This window comes from Podarcis vaucheri (assembly GCF_965113315.1).
Source record: "Podarcis vaucheri genome assembly, chromosome: 2".
Lineage (NCBI taxonomy): Eukaryota > Metazoa > Chordata > Lepidosauria > Squamata > Lacertidae > Podarcis > Podarcis vaucheri.
In genome coordinates this window covers 418,137-432,761 of record NC_138760.1, presented here as the reverse complement: position 1 = coordinate 432,761, position 14,625 = coordinate 418,137, and positions in this window count along the sequence as shown.

Sequence of the window (14,625 nt, the reverse complement as noted above, 5' to 3'; positions counted from 1 at the left end):
ACAGTTAATGAAATAAAGGGACAGATGAAAGAAATGACAAAAAGGATGCAAAATCTGGAAGAAGGGGCGAAAAGGACTAAAATTGAAATTAAAGAAATTAAGAGGGAGGAAGAAAAAATTAAAGCAGAGGTGTCAGAAGTTTCCCTTTTTTTCGCTCTATAACACGCACCTGACCATAACACGCACATCGTTTTTAGAGGAGGAAAACAAGGGAAAAAATATTCTGAATGAAACAGTGGACGTATCATTTTTGTGCTTCATGCTGTGGCCACAGACATGTGATCTGATGGTGAATTTGGGGTGACCCAATGCAAAAATCCTGAGAATCCCTTTGGATCCATGCTTTGTAACCACGTTTTTGCACCATTGCAGCCCCAGGCAACAGTGGGTGTGTGATTTTGGGGGGGCAGGCTGTAGCCATGGACATGCTGTGTGCTCTGATGGTGAATTTGGGGTGACCCAATGCAAAGATCCCGAGGATCCATGTGGATCCATGCTTTGTAACCACATTTTAAGTGGGGAGGGAAGGAAAAACACAGAAGGCTAAGAATGCAGGAGAGGGCTATAACGTGAGGAAAGGAAGGCAAGTTTTTCCCCACCCACCCACACAAGCCAGCCAGCGTGCTCTCTCTCTCTCTCTCTCTCTCCCTCTCCCTCTCCCTCTCCCTCCCACCTGCATGTTTTCCAGCTGCCTGATATATACGTGTTTTTTTTAACTGCCTTGACAGAAGAAAGCATTTTAACTGCATTAAGAACTATTTAGCAGCGAAACCTAAGCTTTGCCATCCCTTAAGAGGTACAAACACTGTAATCTTCCAGATCGCATGAATTTACAGGCAAAACACTGTTTAAGGATTTCATCCTTTTAAATGGAAGAAAGCATATTTGAATGCTGTGTGTCTCCAAAAACAAAAAGCAGGAAGTCAAATCAGAATTTTAAGCCGAACCTGTAATCTCTCTTCCCTTCACAAACATTGTTCCCTCCGGAGCAGGGAGAGGAGTTAGAAGGACGCTCTGCTTTTCCCCTCTTCTTGCCTGGAGGGGAGGGGCTTTCCCTGCTCTTTGTTCCGTTTGAGCAAACACAGCAACGAAACAGAGAGGGAGGGCAGTAAGACCCTGAGGCAGAATGCAGGAAAGCAGCCACTTCCTCTTTTCAGGTTTCCCTTCTCCCTGAAGCGCGGTTTGATTTTTGCCTGATTTTTCGGCTCCAGGGACCACACATTCGCTCCATAACACGCACAGACATTTCCCCTTCCTTTTTAGGAGAAAAAATCTGCGTGTTATAGAGTGAAAAATACGGTAATAAGACTCCAGAGGACATGTGGGATGCATTAGCGATGAATGAACTGAGACAGAGGGAAAATAATTTGAGATTTAGATTGGTGCCAGAGGCTCACGGAGAAGAAATAAAGGAGAAACTGATTAAAGAAATTGCTACTTGCTTAGAGATGCAAGAAGAGGACGTCGCAAAGACAATACAAAACGCTTTTAGAATTAAAGTAAGATCAAATAAGCAAAGAAGTTCCCAGGAGACTGTTTGATTATATTTAAAGATAGAGAAATGAGAAACTTAATTTTACAAAAGAATAGGGAGAAGATTGAATATTGGCGGGAACTATATAAATATTTTTAAAGACGTCCCACTTCGTTTGCTGAAAAAACGCAACCAATACCAACAACTGGCGCAAGCTTTGAGGAAAAACAAAATTGAATTCAGATGGGAGTTCCCAGAAGGACTATCTTTTGCATACAAAGGGAAAAGACACAGAATAACAAGACCAGATGAATTGGACAAATTTCTGAGAAGATATAAAGAAATGGGAAGAGAAGAAGCAGCATCAATTGAAGAAGGAGCTGAAGGAGGAGGCTCTCAAGACTCAGAAGAAGATAGAGCAGAGGAAGAGGAAAAATAAAATTAAGGACTATTATAAAAAATTAATTAGAAACTATCACGGCGTTGAAATTATGGACTTGGAATGTTAATGGGATGAATGAGGAAAAAAACGAAATAAAATTCAACAATATTTGAAAAAACAAAATTTGGACATTATTTGTTTACAGGAGACACATGTGATGAGGAAACACAGAAAAATCTTAATAAACAAAAAATTAGGAAATGAATTTATTTCATTGGATAAAACTAAAAAGAGAGGTGTGGTTCTATGTGTTAAAAATAAAATAGAGGCTCAACAGATTTTTAAAGATGAGGAAGGTAGAATTGTGTCGGTACAAGTCAAATGGCAAGGTGAAAAAATAATAATCGTCGGAGTGTATGCACCCAATGAAAACAAAATGGACTTCTTTAAGGATTTAGAAGAAAAATTATTTTAATATTTAGATCAAAAGATTATAATAATGGGTGATATGGACGCAGTTGTGTCAATGGAGATGGACAGACAGAGCAACAGGTAGATGGAGATGGACAGACAGAGCAACAGGTAAATCAAAAGAGGGGAAACTGCCAAAAACTTTCTTTTCAATGGTGGAGAACTGCAATCTAATTGATATCTGGAGACTGAAACACCCATTAGAAAAATAATTCACTTACCAGTCAGAGCCAAATCAATCAATGTCAAGAATAGATCAAATATGGATAACTAATGAGCTTACAATAAGAATTCTAAAGATCGAAATTCAACCTAGGACACTTTCGGACCATAACCCAATAAAATGTATTTTGAAAGGATTTGAAGAAAAATCTTTCTGGTGGAGAATAAATGAAAATCTTTTTGATGATCAAAAAGTGGTAGAGGATGCACAAAAATGTTTGAAGTATTATTTTAGAAACAATATTGTCAGGGCTGCCACCCAGTCCCAGCTCACATAGGACCAAGTCCGCCAGCGTTCACTTTATAAGAGTCTTTATTAAGTTACAGGTTTCATTTCCGAACTGCAGCGTGCAGCTCTACACCTTCTGCCCTAGGTCGGCGAAGACCCGTCTGAGTCCCCGCCTCTTGCACACCAGCTTAATACCCTAGCCTTGCTCCACCTCCTTCGCCTCTCCCTACGTCTCTGGGTCCTTCTGCCCCCCTGGGCCTCCTCCCTTCTACTCTCCTCTGACGCTGACCCCCCTGATCCTTCTGCCTCCTTGCGGCGGGCTTTAGGACCTGGCTCACTCTCCGGGCTGCTTACTGCTCCAGCTTCCGCTGCATTTGAACTTGGCGCGCGCGCCCAACTCTCTACTTTCCTCTTAACCGTTGCCTCGCTCTCTGAGGAGGGCGTGACCACCCCTGACTCGTGCCCTCCCTCCTGCTGACAGCCTCCGGAACCCGATGCCTGGCTACCTTCCTCCCTGCTGCTCTCAGTCTTGAGCGTGGGTCCCGACTTCCAGCTGCTGCCGCCCTCAGTTATGAGCGTGGGTCCCGACTTCCAGCTGCTACTCTCTGAATCTCCTCTGTTCCCTTCCTCCTGGGGTGTCCCCCCGGATCCCCCCCTTGCTCTGCTCACTGGGGCTCCCTTTTGGGAGTCCTCTGACTCACTGCTTAGGCTTGGAGATCTCGGGTCGTCATCATCACTCATTTTCCCTTCGGATTCCTCCCCCTCGCTCTCTGCTTCCTCCCTTCTCTGCGTCTCTGCTCCTGAACCCCTGACATCCATCCCCCCCTCGAAGCCCCCCCTTCCCCCCTCCCCGCTTTCAGGTGTGGGTGCTGGGTGCTCCATCATCATGGGAGGGAATGCCGGATACAGTTCGCTCCCCGTGGTTGGCCGCCAACTGAAGACCTCCGAGTCTTCCTCCTCGCGGTCGCCGACGTTGACCTGTTCCGCTTCCATCTCTGTACCGCCGTGCTCGAACCCAAGGTCCTCCCCGAACACGTCCATGTCAGTCTCTGCGTCGGTCGCTCGACCTGGCATCTCCAGCCACTTCCGGCGCCATTGCTCCTCCGGTCGATCGTCCCACCAATACGAGGTGTCTGACGCCGAACCCGCCGGCGATCCTTCTGGGGAACGGGTGCTCAGTGCGGGTTCCCCGTCCGAGTCGAATCCATGGAACGTGCTGGAAGAAAGTGTGGGCGTGAACAGCCAGTCGTCGAAGAAGCTCGCTGGCATGGGTCTGTGTGGGAAAAGGGCATGAAACTCGTCCTTGAGCAGGGGTTCCTCCAAAGCGTAGTCTGGCACCCAGCTATTGGCGCTGGCCCGGGTGCCCTCTCTGGCTAGGAGGTATTCGACTCCCTCTTCCCCCCATCTGGAGTCCAAAATCTCCGTGACCTCGTTGATGGGGTCTTGCTGCGTCACCCCTCGCGTCTCCGTCCGCTCCCGGAACGGACTCGGTGCCGTCCCTGGCTCCTGGAATCTGTGAGGTGCCTTGTAGGGAGTGAGCACCGACCTGTGGAACACCGGATGCATTCTGGAACCCTCCGGCAGCGCCAGTCGGAAGGCTACCGGGTTGATCTGTGCTTCGACTTGGTACGGACCAATTTGCTTGTGCCCCAACTTCTTCTTGGCTAGTGACCTGGTCGGCACTGCGTGGGCTGCCAACCAGACCCAGTCTCCCACTTGGATCTCTTCGCCAACCCGCCTGTGCTTGTCAGCTTGCACCTTGTAGGCGTGCTTAGCTAGCTCCAGCTGCCGTCTGAGTTGATCGTGTACCGCCTGCAACTCTGACGCGAACGCGTCCGCCGTCTGTGGTTCTCCGTCCCCCATTCTCTCCCGTCCCGGGAAGGTTCTGGGATTCCTCCCATTGTTGGCGAAGAACGGCGTCACCCCTGTGGACACGTGCTTCGTGTTGTTGTAAGCGAACTCGGCGAGCGGCAGGTAATCCACCCAGGTCGCAGGTTGTTGATTGGCATAGCATCTGAGGTACTGCTGCATGATGGCATTGACCCTCTCTGCTTGCCCGTTGGTCTGCGGGTGTCTTGCTGATGCCAGATCGACCTTGACATTTAGAAAACTCATCAGCTTCTGCCAGAAATTCGAGACGAACTGGCGCCCGCGGTCGGACAGGATAGACCGCGGCAGACCATGCACTTTGAACACGTGATCTATGAACAGTTTGGCGGTTTGTTCCGCCGTGGCCACCTTCGCACACGGAATGAAATGTGCCATCTTGGTGAACAAGTCCACCACCACTAGTACAGCTGTCTTGCCTCTCGAGCTGGGTAGATCCGTAACAAAGTCCAGGGCCACTCTCTCCCACGGTTCAAACGGCGTTTGCAGCGGTTCCAGCAGTCCCGCCGGTGGTTTGTGCACCGGTTTGGCCCTCTGGCAGGTGTCGCACCTCGCAACGTAGTCCGCGACCTCCCCTCTCAGTCTGGGCCACCAAAAGTCCCTTGCGACTAATTCCACCGTTTTTTCCGTGCCAAAGTGCCCGGCCGTGGGTGCGTCGTGCAGCTGCTGCAGTACCCTGGCGCGAAGTTCGTCTCCCGGCACGTAGATGGCCCCTTTACGTAAGAGCAAGCCGTCTCGTATCTGGAACTCGTCGCCCTTCGCCGTGTCCTTGTGCACCTCTGCCATCTTCGCCTGCGCGAAGGAGTCGTCCTGCAACGCCCGCCGCACCGCATCCAGGTCTACTGTGGCTGAAGCGCACGCCCACGCTGTTGGCGCGAAGATGTGCATGGCTGCCGCTGGCGTCGCCTCTTCGAGGTATTGCGGTTTGCGGGACAGTGCATCCGCCATGACGTTGGTGTCGCCTGGGACGTACTCTATTCGGAAATTGAAGTCAGCAAAGAACTCCGCCCAACGTATCTGCCTCTGGTTCAGGAACTGAGCCGTGCGCCAGTGCTCCAGATTCTTGTGATCCGTGCAGACCTGCACCGTGTGCTTGGCGCCGATCAGGAAGTGCCTCCACGCCTTGAAAGCTGCATGAATGGCCAGCAACTCCCTGTCCCAGATGGTGTAGTTCTGCTCCGACTTGCTGAGCTTTCTGGAGTAGAACGCTCCCGGCCTCCAGACCCCCTGTGGGTCCCTTTGCAGCAGGACAGCTCCCACTGCTCTATCGGACGCGTCTGTCTCCACCCGCATCGGTCTGCTGGGGTCGATATGCAGCAGTTGCTCTTCCGACGCGAAGAGACGCTTGAGTGCCTGAAAGGACTGCTCCGCCTGCTCCGTCCAGATGAATTTCTTTTTCTTGGAGCTTAGCGTGTCCGTAATGGCCGCCGTCTGCATCGCGAACCCCTTGATAAACTTGCGATAGAAGTTGGCGAAGCCGACAAACCGCTGGACCTCCTTCCGGTTGCGCGGGCTCTTCCAATCCAACACCGCACGAACCTTGGCGCTGTCCATGGCTAGCCCCTTGTCCGACAACTTGTAACCCAAGAAATCCACCTCCGTCGTGTCGAACTGGCACTTCTCCAGTTTGGCGTACAGTCTATGCTGCTGCAGCCTCTTCAGCACCTCCCGAACATCTTGGTCATGGGCTTGCTGCGATTCGGAGAATATCAGGATGTCATCCAGAAAGCAGACGCACTTCTTGTAAAGGAGTCCCGCCAACACATGATGCATGAAAGCTTGGAAACAGTGAGAACCGTTTTGCAATCCAAACGGCATCACTCTGTATTCGTAGGTGCCCAGAGGCGTGAACATGGCTGTCTTCCACTCATCGCCCTCCCTCATGCGGATGAGATTGTACGCACCTCGCAGGTCCAACTTGGTGAACACGCGTCCCTTGCGCACCGTCGCTAGTAGGTCGTCAATCCTGGGCATGGGGAAATCAGAAGGCTTGGTCATCTTGTTTAAGAGGCGAAAATCCACCACCAGTCTTTTTTGGGGCGTGTCTTTCTTCTTCACGAAGAAAACAGGACTGCCCCCTACTGCCCTGGACTCCCGGATGAAACCGCGCTGCAAATTGTGATCTATGAACTGTTTGAGTTCCTGTAATTCGTCCTCAGACATGGAATACAGCTTCCCTTTCGGCAGCGTCGCCCCTGGTAGGAGGTCAATCTTGCAGTCATATTGCCTGTGCGGTGGTAGCTTGTCCGCCTCTTTCTCGCAGAAGACCTCCAGAAAGTCTGCGTATTTGTGGGGGACTGCTTGCAACGTTCCCAACTGCAGTTGTGATTCCTCCTCCTCTCCCTCCTGTCTGGGCAGGATGCAGTGTTCTGCGCAATAAGAGGAGCCGAAGATCAGCTGTCTCTGGTACCAAGCCAGTGTCGGACTGTGCCTGTCCAGCCAACTCATGCCCAACACAATGGGCGTGTCCGACAGTTGGGTGACATTAAAACTGATGACTTCCCTGTGGTTGCCAAGGCGCATCACCATCGGTGGCGTTTGCTTCACCACCTGCCCCCCTAGCAACTCTCTGCCATCCACTGTGACGACTTGCAGGGGCAGAGTGGCAGGCAGTAGCTGTATAGCGTGCTGCTCCACAAAATCCTGCGCTATAAAGTCTGCGTTGCTTCCAGAATCCACAGAAAGCGGCACTTCGACAGTGACGCCATCGGGTAGCTGGAGAGATGCTGTGAGCTGCACTACTGGTTTGGGTGGGAGGGGGTCCGTGGGTTGCAAGATCGCTGGGGACTGCTCCACTGATGCGTCTGGCTGGGCCCCAGTGCCTCTGTCTCCAGCCAGACATCGTCGTTTCCCTGCTGTGGTTCTCCTTGCTGCGTTGCTGCAGTCACCATTGCTGAGGCTGCAGTGTGCTTGTGGAGCCTCCGGGGACACTCTTTCGCCAAATGGCCTGGATCCTCGCAGATGTAACACTTCCTGTTCCCTCTAGGAGGCTTCGCTTTCACTGCTGTCGGTGCTTGGGCTCTGGCTGCTGACTGAGCCCTTGCACCTCCAACCTCCATCGGTTCCCCTCCCCCTCCAGGCGGAGGTGTGGATTGCGCACGCGCTGCTTCTCTTGGAACGAAAGAGAAACTTCTCGCTGCTTCGCGCCCTCCACGTCCTTCATCTCTGCACCATGGACGTTCTTCCAGCCTCACCCCCACAGTCAGCGCCCTTTGGACCACCTCCTGCGTGCTTCGGGGCCTCTCCCCCCTTGCAATTTCATCCTTGACCGCAGAGCTTAGACCCTCCCAGAACAGGTCTCTGACAGGGGGCGAATCCCGGTCCCACTCTAAGGCACTGACCAGCGCAAAAAAGCGGGCGTGGTACTGCCGGACGCTTGCCCTCCCTTGTTTTAGTCCATGAATCTCCCGTCGGGCAAGATCCACATCAATAGTAGACAAAAAACACGCATCCATCGCTTTGATAAAGGCATCTGCATTCTGAAGCGCCGGATCTTTATCCCTCCACAAATTGCGTAGCCACGCTTTAGCATCCCCATGCAAATGGGATAGTATGAACCCCACTTTCTCTTCCTCATCTCTAAAGTCTTTTGCCAGCAGTTGCAGTGCGCACATTACGTCTGCTCGAAAATTGGGGTACTGTTGTAAATTCCCATCGAAGTGAGCCACAAGCCCTCCTGCTCTCCGTGCCAACCCAACCCCCTCCGGTCTGGGTCCTGGCTGCCCGTGTTTAACCCATGCTTCAAACCTGGCGTGGAGATCTCTGTAGGCGGCTGCCGCATCCTCCTCCCTCTTCTTGGATGCCAGTACCTCCGCGTTCAATTGGGTAACTGCCTGTTGCAGCGCTGCAACTGTCTCTGCTTCCGTCATCTCTGCTAACCGTCGTGAGCTTGCTCCCAAACACCGATCCCCTCCTCCAGCTGCCTCTCTCTCCGCTGCGAGATATCAGGTGTCCGAAGCTTTTGAGAGACGGGTCTTACTGTCCGGGCTGCCACCCAGTCCCAGCTCACATAGGACCAAGTCCGCCAGCGTTCACTTTATAAGAGTCTTTATTAAGTTACAGGTTTCATTTCCGAACTGCAGCGTGCAGCTCTACACCTTCTGCCCTAGGTCGGCGAAGACCCGTCTGAGTCCCCGCCTCTTGCACACCAGCTTAATACCCTAGCCTTGCTCCACCTCCTTCGCCTCTCCCTACGTCTCTGGGTCCTTCTGCCCCCCTGGGCCTCCTCCCTTCTACTCTCCTCTGACGCTGACCCCCCTGATCCTTCTGCCACCTTGCGGCGGGCTTTAGGACCTGGCTCACTCTCCGGGCTGCTTACTGCTCCAGCTTCCGCTGCATTTGAACTTGGCGCGCGCGCCCAACTCTCTACTTTCCTCTTAACCGTTGCCTCGCTCTCTGAGGAGGGCGTGACCACCCCTGACTCGTGCCCTCCCTCCTGCTGACAGCCTCCGGAACCCGATGCCTGGCTACCTTCCTCCCTGCTGCTCTCAGTCTTGAGCGTGGGTCCCGACTTCCAGCTGCTGCCGCCCTCAGTTATGAGCGTGGGTCCCGACTTCCAGCTGCTACTCTCTGAATCTCCTCTGTTCCCTTCCTCCTGGGGTGTCCCCCCGGATCCCCCCCTTGCTCTGCTCACTGGGGCTCCCTTTTGGGAGTCCTCTGACTCACTGCTTAGGCTTGGAGATCTCGGGTCGTCATCATCACTCATTTTCCCTTCGGATTCCTCCCCCTCGCTCTCTGCTTCCTCCCTTCTCTGCGTCTCTGCTCCTGAACCCCTGACAAATATGAATCAAGGAACAAAAACAAGTATAGTCTGGGATGCTGGCAAAGCAGTAATGAGAGGTTTCTTTATTCAACAGAACACAATTAAAAATAAATATAGAGAAAAAGGGAAAAAAGAAATCTTAAAACAAATACTGGAGAATGAGAAGAAACTTGTTGCCAGACCCGATGATAAAAAATTGAAGTTGAATATAAAAACATTACAAGCTCAATTTTCTATGATAATAAATAAAGAAGTAGAATGGAATATCAAAAGGATGAGGCAAAGGAATTTCGAGTTTGCTAATAAATCTGGGAAACTATTGGCTTGGCAGATTAAAAAAAGGAAAGAGCAAAACACTATACACAAAATAGTTGTTGAAGATAAAGAGATTGAAGATCCGAAAGGAATAAGAAAAGGATTTGTCGATTATATAAAAGGAAAGAGAAAGGGAATGAGGAAAAAATAGAAGACTACTTCAAAGAAAAAGGGGTGCAGAAGATTCCGACGAAAGAGAAAAATAAATTAAGCGAGATGATAGAAATAGAAGAAATAAGAAATGCAATCAAAGAATTAAAAAGTGGAAAGACACCAGGACCAGATGGATTTAGCGCAAGATTTTATAAAGAAATGAAAGACATTCTAATTGTACCATTGAAAGAAGTAATGAACAACATATTAACAAAAAGAGAAATACCAGGGAAGCGGATTTCCAAGATGGCGAACGGCACTTAGTCAGCATGAGTGTGAGCTCCCTGATTTATCTTTTAACATTGTTTTAATGAGTATAGAAACCTTTTAACTTTTAACTTTAGTTTTTAGTTTTTAGTCTTAGTTTTAAATTAGTAAGTAGGAGGATGCCTTTTTCTATCGGGGAGACAACCATTAACCTTGAAACTGGGGCGGTTGCATGAAGAGAGAAATGACTAAGCAACTATACAGCCCTGCTTGTGGGAGAGGAACTGAGAAACGTACCAGAGATTCCAGAGATATAGACGACACAGAGGAACTGAGATGCCTGCCTCTTGCTAAACAAACAAAAAATAGCGAATCTGAAAGTACAAAGGATATTGTTAATATCCCGGTTTCAAACTCTTTCACACTGCTAGCAGAGATGAATGACGAGGAAACCAGTGTGAAAGAACCTTTTGATAACCTGCCTACTAAACCTTCAAGCAATAATAATACTGGCATCCACTCGAATGGTTGCACTAGAGCCCGTGAAAGCTGCATTGATGCGATACTATTTGAACACTCAACTACTTTAGACCTGGTTGCTAGAACAGTGGACTATATCTTTAAATACATAAAACAGTGTTTCCCAACCTTTTTTGGGCAAAGGCACACTTGTTTGATGAAAAAAATCTCGAGGCACACCACCATTACAGCCCCGTGATGTCAGCGCACAGCGTCACGCCGGGAGGGACGCACGAAAGTGTAAGTTTCAATTTTTTCCCCTCCCCTCCTGTGTAAAGGGGAATGCACTCTGCTAAGTAAAGGCACTTGCCACAGCAGCGTCAACGCCACAGCACCCACCGGCACCCAAGAGAGAAGGGGTCTCAGCAGCCCTTTTGCCAGGAAGAGGAGCAAGAACGAGAGGAGGAGGAGGAAGAGGAAGAGTCCCCCCCCAAAAAAATTCTCCTTTTGCTCTTCCTTATTTGCAATTCCTCATTGCAAAACAGCGGTTGATATACAGCTGATTTTTTTGTTATTACAGTCCCCACCCCCTCACCTAGAAAAACACCACCTGTCAATTTATTATTATTATTATTATTATTATTATTATTATTATTATTATTATTATTATTATTCCCTGCCACTCTGGGAGGCTGAAGCCCTTTAAGGCTTCCTTCTGTCCACTCTCTGTGAATTACCTGCCCGGAGCGGGTTTTTTTGGGGGGCGCTGCTGCCGGTGTCCTCCCCGTCGAGTCTCGCCTTGCCCGGCGCGTGGCGGCCGCCCTTTCCCACACTCTGCCAGCTGCGCTGCCAAGCCCCGCGGCTCAGCCTGTCAGCGTTACCGGGCTCGGCGGGTGGTAATTCCCGAAGAAAGCCAGCGGCGCTTGAAGACCTGGCAAGCCCCCATTTGCATGTCTGTTTTCCGCAGCCCTTGGAGAGGATTAAGTTCCCTCCTTCCTGCCGGGGAACCTCCAAGCTTTGGGGGTGGGGGGGAGGAGGCAGCAAAGCGAGGCAGGAAGGAGAGCGCGGCTTGGCTCCTCGCCGCCGCTGCCCCGCCTCTCGCTGCCGGACTCGCCCGCCTCCCTCCAGGCAACATCTCGCGGCACACCAGGCAACATCTCGCGGCACACTAGTGTGCCGCGGAACAGTGGTTGGGAAACACTGACATAAAAGACATCTGAGGATCCTTGGAGCAGATTATCTCGCTTGTATCCCTAACAGGTAAAGACAGTTCCCCTGATGTACCACCTGAGATGAAGCCCTTACAAATGCCCAGAGCACCCGTTTTACCTCATACCTCCTGTATAATTCCTCAAGCTGCTGGCAATCAGAAAAGTGAGCAAGGTGAGCAAAATAAGAAGGAACAACACTCTGCACTTCCTCACAAACTGCTGCTGCAAGCTACCAAAATCTGCCTAACGGTTTGCCCCTTTAGAGGCAAGGTGATAAACTGGCATTATAAAAGTGATATAAGGAGACACCTAGCGGAGCTTCTGAGGGTAACCCCTAGCTCTATTGACCTGAAGCATATTGATCATATTAGCAGCAGACCTCAGAGGCAGAGAGTGCTGCTCTCCTTTAAAACCAAAAAGCTCCCTGCACTTATTATGTCCTCAAGAAGCCTTCTAATTAACTATGGAATCCTTGCTACAAGAGTCTTTACCAATACCAAGATCTGCCCCCTCTTACCAAACTGCTTGTTCAAAAAGAAAGCAGATAAGTCTGAGGGTCCGCCAACTGCCACGACCCCAACTCCCCTGGCTGCAGATCTAATCAGCTGGATTGACGCCCCCCTGCCTCCACTGACAAAGGCTATACATCTGGAGAATTCTATGGAGCGTGAGTTACTTCTATCCTTCTCCCAATTGCCGAAACTGGAGCGGACAGAGATAACGGACAGATTGGACGAGTTGCTACTCTGTCTCCGTAACTCAGAAGATCATGCTCATGTAAATAAGATGAATTCCTCACCAATTGTAGATCAGTCTACACAAGCCCAAGTGGTACCTGCTTTAACGACCTTTGATCTGCAACCTGGCTGTACACAGCCTCGGGATGTCAAGCCCGGGCAGGACACAGTGGAAGATTCGACAACCCTCTGGTCAAACTCGGAAGCTGTGGCAAGACTGAATGCTCTTTTGGAGGCAAACCGAAAAGGATGCCTTCCACCTGCCTTACACTGCATGTTTCCTACGGCAACCGCAGATCTAAAAGGCCCACCCTCCTCAATCTTAGAGCATACTTTAAATGTAGAGTCTGTGGACCTGTCGTTAAGTGATAATCCCGTGCACCAGAATCCATCCCTGCAGCTACCAATAATTAAGCCTCAAACCATGGCGGCTGCTGCTGCGGTAAGTGGTGCTCGGAAATTGCCTGGTAAGCAAGCTACAATTACTTCCTTCTTCCAGTCTATTGTCCCCCCTCGCCGCATGCATTCCCAGGTGGATTCTGCCGTGCTGGTTCCGCAAGGCCCAGCATGACTCGAAGGGGTGACCAGGAGATTACTTACTTTCTTATCCTGGAATGTAGCTGGCATTAAATCTAAGCTGATGGATCCATCCTTTGTCGCCTACATAAAAGGCAGTCATATTCTTTTGCTGCAAGAGACCTGGGCTTGTGAGGGCTTCTCCCTATCAGGGTATAAGGGCTTCTACCTGAATGCACAACAGAATTTACTATCACCTGGCAGACCACAAGGTGGGTTGGCTACCCTAGTTTCTTTGGCCTTAAACCTGCAGGTGGAACAAATCGACATCCAGTCGTCATCCATGCTGGGTGTAAAGCTACAAACAGCGGAGGAAGTGTTTGTGGTGATTAATGTTTATTTGCACCCAATCTATAAGAAAAACCTGGTGGACCAAAGATGGAGGGAAATTCAACAGACTCTTGAAACTCTCCTAGAGAAATACCCTGAAGCCACCTTCCTAGTTGCAGGAGATTTCAATGGCCGATTGTCTCACTCTGATAAATCATTATTTGCTAAATATAATAAATATCCCTCACTACCCATTTTAACCTCAGACCTTTTACCCAGGAATTTTAAAGACAGTGTTGCTACATATGCAGGTTTTAAATGTAGACAAACCTTGATGGCTCTTAATTTTCACCTTCTAAACGGAGCTCTCAGTTCTGATTACCCTGCCGAATTTACCTTCTGGTCAGGCTCCCGAGACTCTACCATAGACTTTATTTGGACATCAGTAGACCTAATTCCCAAAATTTCCAACTTTAGGGTGGTAACGAGGCTGGAAAGTGACATTTTCCATTAGAACTTTCTCTGACCCTGGATGGAGAATTGGCTACCTATCCCTGTGTGCCTATTACAAATAACCAGCTTCAGATGAGGCCCACTGCCTTAAAATGGACCGATAATATGGCTCAATGGATAAACAAACTCCTTTGGTCTGACCAACTGCAAGAGACAAGGGACTCCCTTATCCAGGCAGTTGAGCCACTGCCAATATATGACAATTTAGTAAAACTGCTAAAACCTTCATTGGCTAAGACCCCGCTAATGAATAGTAACCATTTCTCTCATAAAAAGTGGTTTGACGAGGAATGTAGGCACTTCAAGAACAACCTATATAATGAATTCTTGGCATATAGGGCATCAAATGACCCCGCACCTAGCAGTCACCTTATGAACCTCAAGAGAAGGTATAAAGCACTATTAAAGGAAAAGAAGCTCGGGGCAGAAAGAAATGATTGGAAAAGTTGCAGAAAATAGAAATCCCTCCTCCTTTTGGCACCAAATTTCCAGATACCTGGGTAGACCGTTGTCAAGAATAGAACCCCAAATTTCAGCTGACACCTGGGAAAGCTTCTCCGTTTTATATGCAGCTCATGCAGCCAGCGGAGGAAGGTTAGATTTGGCCCCCTTGCCAGAGTGGGATCCTGTTACCTGCTCTGAAGTGGAAACACTTATAGGCCAATTTGAGGCGGGCAAGGCACCCGGAGACGATCTTATTTCCATAGATGTTATTAAAGCCAATAAGGATTGGTGGTGTCCACCCCTAGCAGCTCTT